Here is a 14331-nt window from a genome sequence, read left to right on the forward strand (position 1 = left end):
TGTAAATATTTGTGAAGGGGGCGGCCGGGTAGTCAAGTATCTAATATACCACAATCGAACTCATCTTACAGGGATGTTTCATTGCCCCATACAAATGAAGTCTTCTCCCATACTAACAAAATAACGTCAGTAAACACCATTTTTAGTCACGTTCTTAACATATTTGACATTAAAACAAACGTAGAAAAATAGACACTTGTATATTTGCATTGCCATACGTGATTAAATAAGAAGGACCTTAGAATCAACGATATACTTCACCTAAGACAAACGTGACTACCTTATATGTTGGCCCACAGAGAGAGAACAATAATACCTTTTGGAATATTACACACACACACACGCACACACACACACACTGGTCACTCCTGTGTTGGGTTACAGCGTGTATAATTACCATCGCTGTCACTCGGTCACTTAACTGTATTTAGACTTCAATTACTCTGTATTCATCCACTTACCTTTGTCTATCAGTACGATACATGCAACCCACATGTCTAGGGTGTGTGGGATCCATTGTCAGGTTAGCGCAAGGGAATTGAGAGAGAGAGAGAGAGAGAGAGAGAGAGAGAAACATATATTATCGGTAGAGATTAGACCCAGCGGGAGTCAGCTTCCTCCAACAGTCAGGCTAGAGATTCAGGCTCTGGGTCGAGGCTCGAGGGTCGGCACTGACAATCTGACATCACATCTCCGGGCAAACTGTGATGATATTGCTCCTGCCAGGGGTCTCCACAGAGCGTCCGGGCGTCATCAGCCTCGCCACTGGACGCATACAGCACAAGGGAAAGAGTAGGATTTTGTGTAATAAGTTAGCGACGGACTCAATACATTATTATTATTTTAAAGGTTCCTAAAAATTGGATTATCCTTCATGAAATATTGACAAACGATTGGATCACCTGAAAAATCTCCACCCCAGCTTATTTCACCTGAAGATTAACCACCCTAACCTAACCTAACCTAATCAATTTTAGCTTTCTTGTTTATGTAACTTCTCTCGCTACATCTTTTAGGAAACATAAAAAACGAAACTTTTTTCAGGGATAACTTCAACATTGATCGTATTCTCACTAAAACGAATAATCTAAATATACTAACGTAATGTAGTGTATGTTTTGGAGAGTACAACGCTAAATAAAAGTTTCTCCAAGAAGTAAGGTTAGGTTAGGTTAGTTTGTTTTGCCAATGCATCTTTTACAATGATTCGTTTAAATAAGGATTTACTTATAAAGAAGATTAAATATTTATAAAATTAAAAATATGGGTGAAAACGTGCTTATATAATATAGAGTGATTAAAGTTTGAAATTAATAAATATATATATTATTTAAGCCTGTGTCTAGTAAAATATGATAGGCCAAGTTATCCTGCAGATGTGGTATAACTGTCATCTCTCCTGCATGTTACATTACTTAACATTTTGACCATTTGATAAAAACCTGACAAGCTCTGACTTCAACTTGACAATTTTTCCAATTTCATGACCGTACTAAAAAGACCCGTTGATAAATATATACCTTACAAACTCTTTCCTGGATATTTGGCAAAAGGAGCGTGACCTTTACCTATGCCCGGGAGGGAGTCGGCGTACAGATGACATGCAAAAGTGAGTCAGTTACGACAGGAAAGGGACCATCTTTTTACGCCAAGATGTTTGACTTAATGGTGCAGTCCACGTCAGTTTGCCTCTCCACTAAACATGTATTTACTTGGACTTCATTTACAATAGTTGAAATAATTGTTCATACATTAAAACCTCCATTTAACGAACATAAATCTAACAGGTATAGTCCGTTATATGGAGGGTTCACATTGAATGGACCTCTATATAATGGCTTGTACTCTCCTATTATAGTCTGTTGTATGGATGTTTCACATATAACAAACCTCGATATAACGAACTTTCCTCTCCATATAGTCCGTTAAATAAAGGTTTCACTGTATTGTTATTTATTACCGATATTTAATGATGGAATGTTGTAAGCTACATGTATGGGATTAAGGAAACTAGTTAGTGGCAGCCAGAGACTAAATGATTTACAATAGACGAGTGTTGTAAATTATCTGTACTTTGGCATCACGTTGTATGAAAATAAGCGAAGAAACAGACAACCCGTATATAACAACAATACCAGTCATGTAATAACATTTGTTGCTGATAAACAATTGCTACCCAAACCTGTTATCTCGTCATCATTAATCTCACTTTGACTCGTGTTAATCCCAGGCTTAAATCTTTTTATGCAATCGTCCACTTGGTCTGTATAACACATGACGTAACTACGAATATTGGTTTACGAATATTGGTTATTCCGTGTATGTCCTCTGCAGTGTTTCGACAAGTTTAGTTTCCAGGAGCTTTATGGCATACAGGTCAATTCATCTCGTTAGTCGTGTGTTGAGCTTCTGGGTGACTTACCACAGTGTTCCCCGTCAACCTGGAGGCCATGAGGCAAGTCAGGGGAATATGGGAAGTTGGCATCATGATAGCGAAGAAGTCGTACCGTATCGTGCCTTGCCGTGCCGTGCCGTACAGTCCCTTGTCGTGCCGTGCCGTACAGCGACTTGTCGTACCGGGCGGCACAGTACCTTGTCGTGCCTTGCCGTACAGTGTCTTGCCGTGCCGTGCCGTACAGTGCCTTGTCGTGCCTTGCCGTGCCGTACAGTATAGTACCGTGCTGTGCCGTGCCATGCCGTGCTGTACCGTGCCGCGCCGTGCCGTACCATGACATCCACCAAACTCTCACAACAAAAGATTAGAATCATCACTACATTACCATTCGCCGGAAGCTGCTGTTTCACATTTCCATTGTTTCTGATCTCCAGCACCTGATTGGACGAGACCACTATCTGCAACTCCTTAACATGCATACGAAACACTCACTCAAATTCATCCCATGGCTCTCCCACCGTACCCAATAAACATATCCTTCAACACTTCACAGGGAAATATTTGGTTTCGGAAAATGCAATTCTGTTACCTGTAGTGCCTCTCTCTCCCAGCGGCTGAGCGTCACCATAGCCTCGTGTCAGAGATGCAACAAACATACCTTTGTCTTCCTGCGGTAACAAACATTGTTTATTACACTTCTAAGACGGTTCACAACTTTTTATAACTCTGTATCACTTTGTATAACTTCGTATAACTTTCCTCTACACAGAACTGAAGAACAAGTGAGCTTTAACTGGAATGGCTTAGTGATGGTGGTGGTGGGTCAGTACTGGTGATGGTGGGTCAGTACTGGTGGTGGTGGTGGTGGTGGGTCAGGTATTGATGGCGTGGTACACCTGTAATTAATCAAAGCAGGTAATATTGTTAATAGAGTTAATAACATCATAAATCACTCCGAATGGAAGTTTTATGCAACACAACAAAGATTTTACTCAAAACCCAATTATACTTACTGAGGGGAGTTGATTTAATGGTTAGTGGTGTACCCTCATGCTACACTGTACCCTAGTGTTACACTGTATCATTCTCCTATTTCACTGTATCTTCAAACACTTTACTACCCTCATGTTACACTGTACCCTCACACTACACTGTACCATTCTCTTATTACACTGTACCTTTAAACACTGTACTACCCTCGTGCTACACTGAACTACCAGGTCACGATGTGCAGTTAGATGTAGTGCCGGCCACGCTGCCTCTGTGTACAGTACGCTGTATCCAAGTTGCCTCTAAATATCCGTCAGGCCCATGGGATCCAATTTCACTTAGACAAATTGCGTTAGATCATGTATTGCAAAGAAGAAAATATATCTAATGAGGCTAGAATCCGTCATTTATGTTTGCCAGATTAAAAAAAATGATCACTTGGTTTGAGTCCCAGAGAGAAACAATCACAGCTGCCAAATATACAGTACAGTTGTGAATGTTGATTTGCATTCTCACCAAAACTGAAACTAGAGTCATTAAAGTGAGTTATTACTCGAATCACACTCCATGAATAGCAGATGACCTTTGATTCTGGCGGCAATAATGTGCAACAGGCAGACTTGTTTTGTGTTTTAGCAGCAGTTGACCAGCCTGCTACCTCTCCCTCTCCCAACACACCTTTCACATCCAACACTTATGTCGGTCACTGTCACCTAAATTTCGCACTTGAGTGAACATCAAAAGTAATTTCTTCACACACCATATCTCCCACACATTCATGGAGGACTTAAGATCATTGGGATATAAACTCCGCCTTGATACACGAAAACCACAACAAACAGCTCTACTTTGGATACGTCGTCCTTAACAGTTTATCAGACAGTCATATTCTGTTTGTGGCGACTCAGTATCTGTTTATCACTGGAAGAAATAGTAATAGTGACCCTTATGGACCGTGTTGCGTGTAACACTTTAATTCTTCACGTTGCGTTTACAAATATGTAAGTGGAGTGATGATTGAAGCGTTGATGTGTCTCTGAGTAACGAATAGTAAAACCTTTAATGCATTTTTTTATGTTCAGTGCGCTACATAAATGTGTGTGTGTGTGTGTGTGTGTGTGTGTGTGTGTGTGTGTGTGTGTGTGTGTGTGTGTGTGTGTGTGTGTGTGTGATAATAATAATAAACGGTTTAATATTAGAGTTGCAGCCTGTGGCTGAAAATATACAGACTTTGAGTGTGTGAGTGTGGGTGTGTGTGTGTGTGTGGCATAACTAAATCACATCTGTAAAGGTAATAATTACACCTGTTTCACCTGTGTGCCGCCCATCTTACACCTGTGCACGAGTCACTTATCACAATTTGATTTATAGCAGGTAAATTGATCCAATGTGTACAGATCATTAGCACTGAGACACAAAACAGCTTATATATATATATATATATATATATATATATATATATATATATATATATATATATATATATATATATATATATATATATATATTTCATGTAAATCCACAATGAAAACGTGGAAAACGTCTTGAATAAAAGACGGTTAAGGTGCTCCGTTTTTCCCATTATCCTGTGTGATTTTATCAATATATATATATATATATATATATATATATACATATATATATATATATATATATATATATATATATATATATATATATATATTAGCCCAACCGGGCACAGGTCATTGACCCACATCGGGGCCTGGAGGACAATAATAATAATAATAATAATAATAATAATAATAATAATAATAATAATAGTAGAGAACCGTAAAGAAATACAAAAAATAAAAAGAAATATAAAGTGAGAAACAATATATGTAAGTTGTGTTGTCAGTCGTAAGAGAAACAATTGAGACTCTACAATTGTGTGTAAATGAGGCAGAAAGTCAGATCAGCAACCTGGGACTTGGTCACATATGGCAGCAGGGTCTACCATTAGACAACACATTATGCTGCCAATATCTTCCCTGGCGGTAGTACCTCCCTGTTTGGTAGCTGCCTACTACCAACTCTCCCTCTTCCTGGCTACTCCTCCAATTCCCCCTCCTCCTGGCTACTGCTCCAGGCTACTCCTCCAGCTCCCCCTCCTCCTGGCTACTGCTCCAGGCTACTCCTCCAGCTCCCCCTCCTCCTCGCGGCTACTCTTCCAGCTCCTCCTCTAACTACCCCTCCTCCTCGCGGCTACTCCTCCAACTTCCTTTCCTCGTGGCTACTCCTCCAACTCCCCCTCCTCGCGGCTACTTCTTCAACTCCCTTCCTCCTGGCTACTACTCCAGGCTACTCCTCCAACTCCCCCTCCTCCTGGCTACTCCTCCCAGGTGAGAAAGGTGACATAAGGAACACCTCAGTAATTAATAATCCCTCAACTGCTGAGACAGACAGACAGACAGACAATAGGGAGTCACTAGAGCAGTATTCATCATTACAGATACGTTAAATGGATTAGTGGATGGAGCATTGTGTCGCCCCTCTCTCTCCTTTCTCGCCCTTTAATTGGAAAACGGAGTCCTCTTTGGGATCGTGTATACCTGTGGCTCTGGGATCGTGTATACCTGTGGCTCTGGGATAGTGTGTACCTGTGGCTCTGGCTCTTGTTTTGGTCGTGTGTACCTGTAGCTCCGGCTCTTGTTGGGATTGTGTGTACCTGTAGCTCTGGCTCTTGTTTTGGTCGTGTGTACCTGTAGCTCCGGCTCTTGTTCTAATTACATCTCATTACACTACTAACAAAACCTTAAACCCATGTTATCGTTATATGAAGATTACATGAGACTGTGTGGAATTTGTAGTGCTGACAGACGGAACAAAAGAGTATGGAGAGACAAGTACTTGATGATATAACGAGACTTATTGGTGTTACTGGAGACTGATAAATTTGCTAGCAATTATTATTTTCTCATTATAATTATTCACTCAACTCTAAGTCTTATTTCACTTTTTGTTTCAGATGTGTGTCGTTAATGCTGTGTCTCTGATCTTAAAGGTAAGTTGTAGGACATGGTGGTGTTTACCTGTGTAGGACATGGTAGTGTTTACCTGTGTAGGACATGGTAGTGTTTACCTGTGTAGGACATGGTGGTAACTCACCGCGTCCCACAATCCTCTCACTAAACTGTTCACCTGAAACAGATTAACCTGAGTTTGTTATATATCTCAGGTAATTTATCAAGGTGTCCAGCTAAGGCATCGAGGTGTCCAGGTAAGTCATCAAGGTGTGCGAGTTACATTTATTTTCTTCGTGAGGTAAATTGTAGTGATGTTGTCGTACCGAGACACAACCAATCCCGAAAGAGGTATATATTACACCTGACCAATCAGTGATGAGCCTTGATCCACTATAACCAATCAGTGACGAGGTTTGTGTAATGGGTAGCGAGCCATTACCCATCGTTAGCCAGGAGAAGTCCCCCCCACTCTCCCCCATGCCCTCTCCTTCCCTCTCCTTTCCAACCCCACTTCTCTCCCCTCTCCCCCTTACTTCCACCTCCTTCCTTCCCTCTCCTCCTCCCTCCCCTCATCCCCTACCCTTTCCTCCTCCCTTACCCCAACCCCCTCCTCCCCTCTCCCTCCCTTCCACCCCTTATTGGTTCTCGCATCATCACATCAGCTGACACAAAATCCCAGAAGCGAATAGCAGAAAGACTTAGCGTTTTATGAAGGGTTGAATGGCAGTGAATGGTTCTTATTGGTCATTAGTGTTTCCGTGACGTGAATCTCTTGAATAGAAATTGTGTGGGAAGTAAGTAAGTCAGTCTCTCTCTCTCTCAGCACTGCATATAAAAATTGTGCTACTCTATATGATTTCCCTCTTCCTCTCTCCTCTACGAAAATTAACTGGGAAGAAGTAAACTAACAAGAGAATAAAGATACCTGGAAATTTAAAGCAAGGTGTACGAACGGGAGCATCAGTGGGAATGAAGACTCACGATGTTATATACCTGTAAAGTAAGTCTCCTGCAGAACTAAGAGGCGGGATATTGGTCTCCGAGCGGCTGTTATGAAGCCCGGGTACAGGTTCTAGCGCATACCTTCCTCAGGTTACTTCTGCCCACCTCCGTAATTTGGGAAAAGTGAGGCTTTGGCTTGAACTGACTTGTTTGGGGATTACTGGCCACTTAGCCTTTAAGCTATTTCGGCCGTAGCTGATGTCTTCTTTCTTCTTCAATTCTTGGTCTTCTTTCTTGCTACATTACTCATTAGTACTTGTTTATATATAGCGTGTACTGATTGGTTGCTTCTTCATGATATCGTGTACTGATTGGTTACTTGTTCATAATATCGTGTCCTGATTGGTTACTTGTTCATAATATCGTGTACTGATCGCTCTTTGCCATCTTACTGTGTTCAATTCGTTTTGTGTACCACTATTCTAACCTATTCTTGCTTAGGTTTACACACACACACACACACACACTCACACACACACACACACACACACACACACACACACACACACACACACACACTCACACTCCCTTTCTCTACCTCTCCCTTACCCTCCCTTCACTTCCTCTCAGATTTTTTATTATTCTCTCCCTCTATTCCTTCTCCCCTTCCCCCGCCGGTTCTCCTTTTATTGAATAACTGTGTTGGTAGGTTTCAACTCACTAGTCTCATTCCCTTCTGGTGAGTATTTCCTTTTAATACCACCTTTACCTCCTTAGCTATCACAGGAATATATATCACTTATCTGGCCTCTGTCTACTTGTATTGGTAGACTCATAGACTTCACTCTCCTTCACGACCCCTCATTTGTGTGTGTGTGTGTGTGTGTGTGTGTGTGTGTGTGTGTGTGTGTGTGTGTGTGTGTGTGTGTGTGTGTGTGTGTGTGTGTGTGTGTCCACTTTTATCGTCATTCTCTCCCTACCTGTGTTTGTGGTGGATGAAGGGGTGAAAATGCCTCAATGATGGTTGAAAGGAAGGGGGAACTGTAACAAGAGAGAGGTAGAGAGTGACTGAAAATACTCCTCTTTGTCACCAACTTGTTCACGCAGTATGCAAAGTAAATACTGGTCAAGTTATTATCAAATGCAATATTACGAGTTGGTTTATCCTATGAGTTAACAAAAGCTATGATGATATTGTTTGGATAATTGCTGGTGAAATGTCGAGCCGGTTAGACAGAATTTTGTCCTTTTGGCGTCAATATTTACACATTTAATTACAAATATTTAGCTCATACGATGATTGTTGATTTATAAATGTTGAGATAGTTAACTCTCTCAATACCAGACTGATTCTTGCAAGCCCTGTTCATTATTGCGAGAATTCCGGTATTGAGAATATCCGCTATTGAGGAGTCCGGCATTTAGAGGGATTACTATAATGATATATCTTACTGTATAGGCTGATTTATTTTAATACCTAGTGCCTTAAAATGTCAGATAAAAAGAATGTCTTGGCCTCTGCACTGCTCGGCCCTGACCCGTGTGCTCTCTGAAGGAGGAGGTGGGTAAGAGGCTTTATATATGAACGCCTGCACGTGCACTTGTATGTATGTATGTATGTATGTATGTATGTATGTATGTATGTATGTGTGTATGTGTGTGTGTATGTATGTGTGTATGTATGTATGTATGTATGTGTGTATGTATGTATGTATGTATGTATGTATGTATGTGTGTGTGTGTATGTGTATGTGTGTGTGTGTACAGTGACCCTGGAAGTGAGAATTTATATATGCTTGTATATATTTATTTATATTTTTATAAGTGGTAGATGAGGTCACGAAACAAACAACAAACAAACATACACAGAAACAAGCAAACAAACACACAAGGAATAAGGAAGTAAGTGTATGTGTTAGTTGCAAGTAAGAACGATGGAGAAAGTTACTATTAAAAGACTTATAAATGAGAAACTGATTCATACTCGCCACATGATGGATGAGGTAGAAGTTAACGAATAAGAATAAAGGTAAATGAATATCTGAGACGGTAGAGTGTTGCAGGGGTGTAGACCAGCTGTATACGTCTTAGGACCTTGTTAAGGAACACATCTTGTAAGGCAGTTAGAGGGAATTGAACGAGGAAGCTAGTGAGGGGGAGAGAGATTTTGTCTTTCCCGAATATAGTCACACCAGACACAAGTGGGGGGGGGTGTCTCTGGTTACAGTAGGTCATGGGACTGTGGTTGTGGTGTGGTGCTAAGACTCTGGTACAGTAGGTCATGGGACTGTGGTTGTGGTGTGGTGCTAAGACTCTGGTCACAGTAGGTCATGGGACTGTGGTTGTGGTGTGGATGCTAAGACTCTGGTCACAGTAGGTCATGGGACTGTGGTTGTGTGATTGTGGTGTGGAGCTAAGACTCTGGGGTCATGGGGCTGTGGTTGTGGTGTGATGCTGACTCTCTGGTCACAGTAGGTCATGGGACTGTGGTTGTGGTGTGGTGATAAGACTCTGGTCACAGTAGGTCATGGGACTGTGGTTGTGGTGTGGTGCTAAGACTCTGGTCACAGTAGGTCATGGGACTGTGGTTGTGGTGTGGTGCTAAGACTCTGGTTACAGTAGGTCATGGGACTGTGGTTGTGGTGTGGTGCTAAGACTCTGGTTACAGTAGGTCATGGGACTGTGGTTGTGGTGTGGTGCTAAGACTCTGGTCACAGTAGGTCATGGGACTGTGGTTGTGGTGTGGTGCTAAGACTCTGGTCACGGTAGGTCATGGGGCTGTGGTTGTGGTGTGGTGCTAAGATTCTCGGTGTTGTTTTTAATCGATACGTAACTGAACTTCGTGTAATTCTGTTTTTGTTTTTTTCTTGTGTTATGATATCTTAATCGATACTGAAGTTGATGTAATATTCAGGCTTCAGACTTGTTGGGAAACTCCATTACAAAAGAGAGATTAGGTAATGAATACACGGAGTTTATAAATAAAATCCAGGTTAATTAGCAGTAAGTCGCCTCCTTAGGCTCTTGGCTTCCGTTACCATCTAATAACCTTCAACACCGACCAATTTACTGTTGTTATTAACGAAAATTTAATCAGTAAAACTAATGAAAATAATCATGTTTACCGGTTAGGTGATAATTAGTCCAGGTAATTAGGTTTACCTTTAAACAAATATCACACAATAGCATTAACTAACACTAAATATTTACATACCTAATGAAGGTCTCAGTCTCTCCTCACCTGTCGACGCTGTTACCTGTATATATATAAAACATTTCATTTCTAGCACCACCATGTTATTTCCGACTCAAGATGGATAGTTATAACATCACCTTATTTAGTTATAGTTCATTCATATCAACAAGCAGTTACAACACACTCCCATACTTACCTTATTGAAGATGGGTTAAATATGACACTGATTTGACATGTAGTTATTTCTGCTCCCATGCATAGGTAGACAGACGTAACTCACCTGTATCTAAGGTGTGGGGTGGGTGATGAGGTGTCACTGTGTAGGGGACTTTGATTGGTGAATAGTTAGTTTGTTTATCTTTGGGGAGATTAGTCAGGGGAGATTAAGACTAATTGGCCCGGTTTACATCGTATTCATCACCCCCCCCCTTCCCTTCTCTCTCCCATCATGGTTATGGCTCTTCCAATCCTCTCCTCATCTCCCCCACATTCACCTCTTCTCTCCCGACTCATTCACTCTTCCATCCTCTCTTCTCTCCCCATCAGTCTTTAATATCCCGTCAGCTGACCATACTCTCCCCTTGTCATTAGTTTTTCCTTCACACCTTACTTCCTCACTGCCTCTCCCTATAGCCCTCTCTCTCTGGTATGATGAGATTATTTCACTCTCACACTCTCCCCACATCCTGTTGCACTCTCACCACCCTCTCCCATAGGTTCTTACACTCTCATCACATTCTCCCTCTCACACCTCTTCCCCTCTCCCACATGTTGTCGCACTGTCACCCTCTAACACCCTCTCCCTCTCATACCCTCTCTACCTCTCATTCCCTCTCACCCTCTCAGCCAGTTATCATGATGGTGTTCTCTTCACAAATTCGTACCCTGCAACGCCCCGTGATCTTGGCCCGCACCAACCCCCATAAACTAGTGCTAAGTAATCGCTGCCTCTCTCTCTCTCTCTCTCTCTCTCTCTCTCTCTCTCTCTCTCTCTCTCTCTCTCTCTCTGTCTCTCTCTCTCTCTCTTTCTTTCTTCTGCTATACCTTTCTTCATTTCTTCTCATTGTTACTGTATTTGTTTATTTTATTTTTTTATTCTATAAGGTGGCTAGTTTGGTTAGGTTGGGAGGTTGGGTTAGGTTAGGTTGGGTTAGGTTAGGTTAGGTTAGTTAGGTTAGGTTAGGTTGGGTTTAGTTAGGTCAGGTTAGGTTAGGTTAGCTCAGGTTAGGTTAGGTCAGGTTGGGTTAGGTTGGGTCGGGTTAGATTAGGTTAGGTTAGGTTGGGTCAGATCAGGTTAGGTCAGAGTTAGGTTAGGATTGGGTTAGGTTGGAGTAGGTATATGGTCATAATACCTAGTCTTTGATCCACCTACTCTAAGTGTTTAATATGCCATTTGTATACGTTGGGTGGCGGGGGGAGGGAGGGGGGGGTTGTATCAGGTTCACTTTGTAAACATCCTGAAGAAAGTAAGTCTCCTTGGCCCCTCCTTTCGTCCTCCTTATCCTTCTCTACCTATATTCCTCCTTCCTTCACTTCCTTCCCTCCTTCCCTTTCTCGACGCTTTCGATTTCCCGCTATTAGTCTCTCAAAATAACACTTATCATACCTCAGCCACACTTATCATACCTCGGCCACACCATCATACCTCGGCCACACCATCATACCTCAGCCACACCATCATACCTCAGCCACACTTATCATACCTCGGCCACATTATCATACCTCGGCCACACCATCATACCTCGGCCACACTATCATACCTCGGCCACACTATCACACCTAAATTCCTCGGAGTTATTGTTGATGAGAAACTTAACTGGAGAAACCACATACAAGCCATTCACAGTAAAATCAATAAACAGTGCGGTATCATGTATCACACTCGACAGTCACTCACTCTCACAGCAATGAAAGAAATCTATCATGATCTTGTTTACCAACACCTGATACACTGTCACACACTATGGGGGGAGGCCTCTGGCTCTTCAAAAACAAAATCTCTGGTTACTGCACGAAAAAGCGTTGTACGGACAATGACCTACTTGAAAAAAAAAAAGATCACACAAACGAAAAATTTGCTATTTTGAAATTTTTAAAATTCGAAGATATTAACACCTACTGCTGTGCCCTCTTTGTTTACAAATATCAATCACTTGCTTGACAATAATTATTTCCAGTTCCGGAATAATCAGAGATACAACTTAAGGCACCCCGAGCTACTAAGACCACCCCCATGCGCTCCTCTCAGTCCCAGACCTCCATAAAATATCACGGTGTGAAGGTGTGGAACAACTTACCCCACCCATCCCAGCAAAGACTACGCTCCCTTCCTTTAAATCATCTCTTAAAAAATATCTATTGTCGAAGTATTAATATTTCTTGGAACACTTACTATATTTACAGTACCTGCTTTTACTGTACCATCAAATCCGTTTTATCGGAAATTATCATGTAAATAGATAAGTAATTACCATTGCAATAAACATAATTGCCAACTAGACATAATCCTGACAGCTCTGTCCTCTTGTTCAACCTTATTACTGTACAACCCAGGTTGTATTGCTCCCCGATTGTACTTATGTTTCTCAATTCCACTGTAATATATATGTATATGTGTATGTGTTTGTATGTGTGTGTGTATAAATATATATATCTATATATATATTTATATATATATATATACTGTATATATATATATATATATATATATATATATATATATATATATATATATATATATATATATATAAATATATATAAAATAATAAAATAACAATAAATAAAAAATAAAAATAATAAATAATAAAATAAATAAATATTGAAGTGATAACCTTGGTAACATTATGAGATGTTCTTATTACCACCATCCTATTGTACTGCCCCAGATGATACGAAATGTTACATAATACTTCCTTGAGGTAAATGTACAGTATATATCAAGTGCCTCAAAGAGAGCTCAGGTTCTCAACTGGCGCAGCCATGTTAATATTGTTATTATTATCGACTCTGTATCTGTGTTTTTCTGACTAAATAAACTGCTTCAATTCAATTCAATTCAATTCAACTCTTTGCGTCACACCTCCTTCACAGGACACTAAATAACCCACACTCCACATCCCTCACAACTACTCCACACTATCCACTTCATGTCCACACACAGTCAATGTCACACACACACACACACACACACACACTAAAAGGTCATAAGGACGCCAATTGCTAGATGAGTTATTATCACGCTGTTTTATGCTTCAACGACTTTGAGTGTTTGTCTGTCTGAGAGAAAGAATGTGTGTGTGTGTGTGTGTGTGTGTGTGTGTGTGTGTGTCGGGTTAGAGATCCAATTTCACATGTCTTTCAGTACAGTAACTAAAGTACTAATACGACAACATATATATTGATAATAATAATAATAATAATAATGATAATAATAATAATAATAATAATAATAATAATAATAATAATAATAATAATAATAATAATAATAATGATAATAATAACCCATCACCCTCACTTGCCATTAACCCTCACCCCCCCCCATCACCCTCACCTCCCATCACCCTCACCTGCCATTCCCACCCTCACCTCCATCACCCTCACCTGCCATTCACCTTTATCACCCTCCCTCCCATCACCCTCTCCCCATCCCTCACCTGTCATTCACCCTCACCCCCATCACCCTCACCTGCCATTCACCCTCACCCCATCACCCTCACCTCCCATCACCCTCACCTGCCATTCACCCTCACCTGCCATTCACCCTTACCTCCCACATCACCCTCACCTGCCATTCACCCTCACCCCCCATCACCCTCACCTGCCATTCACCCTCATACAACACA

General features: G+C 41.2%; 1 long non-coding RNA gene across 1 annotated transcript in view; it reads left to right on the forward strand.

Annotated features, from left to right (window-relative positions):
* Positions 1 to 14331, forward strand: part of LOC121875973 — an 84472-nt gene that overhangs the window by 39766 nt on the left and 30375 nt on the right. Inside the window, exon 2 of the long non-coding RNA XR_006090698.1 lies at positions 6354 to 6389. This is a non-coding gene — a long non-coding RNA (uncharacterized LOC121875973). The remainder of the gene's footprint in view (positions 1 to 6353; positions 6390 to 14331) is intronic.

Source organism: Homarus americanus, unplaced genomic scaffold (genome assembly GCF_018991925.1).
Source record: "Homarus americanus isolate GMGI-L3 unplaced genomic scaffold, GMGI_Hamer_2.0 scaffold42818, whole genome shotgun sequence".
In the NCBI taxonomy this organism is placed as follows: Eukaryota; Metazoa; Arthropoda; class Malacostraca; order Decapoda; family Nephropidae; genus Homarus; species Homarus americanus.